We start from the raw sequence: 1,934 nt of genomic DNA, 5'->3' as shown, positions 1-1,934 counted from the left end.
TCTACAATCAAGGACACAGTTATACTCTGTTGTGAAATGTTCAACATTTCTACAATCAAGGACACAGTTATACTCTGTTGTAAAATGTTCAACATTTCTACAATCAAGGACACAGTTATACTCTGTTGTGAAATGTTCAACATTTCTACAATCAAGGACACAGTTATACTCTGTTGTAAAATGTTCAACATTTCTACAATCAAGGACACAGTTATACTCTGTTGTGAAATGTTCAACATTTCTACAATCAAGGACACAGTTATACTCTGTTGTAAAATGTTCAACATTTCTACAATCAAGGACACAGTTATACTCTGTTGTGAAATGTTCAACATTTCTACAATCAAGGACACAGTTATACTCTCTTGTAAAATGTTCAACATTTCTATCATTAAGGACACGGTTATACGGTTGAACATTTTACAACAGAATATAACTGTGTCCTTAATGGTACAAACGTTTAACATTCTACAACCGAGTATAACCGTGTCCTTAATGATAGAAACGTTGAACACATTATATCAAAGTATAACCTGTGCTTAATAATAGAAACTGCTCTGTTAAAAGTGTCATGTGACGCCACAACATTCTTCCGTGTATATATGTAGAATATTAGTGTAAAATCGAAGGTTTCCAACAAAATGAATAGGGTTGTATCGTATTTATAGTTGTGTAATAGTACAACTCAAAACTTGATATATGTTCAAGTTTATAATTAACTTAAATATAAGAAATACTTTAGGTTACTTTGATCATATACAGTATATATATATGTAAATATAATCATATTTTGGTTGATATAACTTGAGGTATCATTCAAGATATCTTTTGATACAGTAAATATAGTTGTATAATTGGATTCATAATTTCTCTTCCGCTATGTAATATCAATACATATATATGAAAACTACTCTGTCTCACCATCCAAATTTTTAATTTATTCTAATTAGTTTTTAAAGCGATAGTATTTTTCACAAATCATAATTACCTGTCATTTTCAGCATGTAACCTTTATTTGTTAGTGTTTAATGCTATATATATCTCGTCATTCAGTAATTTATCCATTTGCCATTAAACGTATTAGTAAAAAAAAAAGTTTAACTTACTAATTTCGTTTAACACCAGTACCGGTTCTTTATAATTACGACCTTGTAAAATACGGCGTAGCAGTTCAGGCAAACATTTCTTCAAACCTAACAACTTACAGTAAACATTTGATAAATTTCTGAATCGACAGAGCACATCATGAAACGTCATTAGTCGCTTAATGTAATACGGACAACCGACCTGAGGGCGAGAATAAAGAAGACGATATGTACACATCGTAGCTACAACGCTGAATAAAGCGAGAAACATTCCGTTTCTGTTTGAGCGGTAATTAGTAACAGAAGTAACTGTACATTAAAGCATTCTGTGTAAGTAGGCCCTGGAATCAAAAACACTATCGGAAAAGTAAACATGTAGACGCTGTGAAAGATTTGGACATCAGTTTACATAGACTGAAAAATGGTTATTTTACTGAAATGTTTTATAAAGAAGTATACAGACTTTTAGAGACGTTAAACAATGGGGAACTTTCGGAATGAATGAAAGACGTTAAGACACGAATTAGAAAGTTTCCGAGACCTGAGTTAAACTACCTATGTGTATGAGACATAACTGGTTTTGCTTACTAGGATGTTTTATGTTTGTTTTTTAGTATATACCGTATTTTTACCAATAATTACCGTATTTTTAGGTGTATAAAACGCACTTTTTTACCCCAAAATTTGATGTCAAAATTTGCTTGCGTCCTATACACCGAAGGTATGAATAATATATACACAAGCCATGTGTAAATATATTTAAACAGGCATGCATAGTTTAGTTCAATTGAATGTATTATTTATAACAATAGTAGTTTTTTTTGTTTAAAAACTATAACTATTATAATG

The sequence above is a fragment of the Limulus polyphemus genome, unplaced genomic scaffold, assembly GCF_000517525.1.
Source record: "Limulus polyphemus unplaced genomic scaffold, Limulus_polyphemus-2.1.2 Scaffold1683, whole genome shotgun sequence".
Classification (NCBI taxonomy): Eukaryota; Metazoa; Arthropoda; class Merostomata; order Xiphosura; family Limulidae; genus Limulus; species Limulus polyphemus.
Note: the sequence above shows the minus strand (reverse complement) of the source record.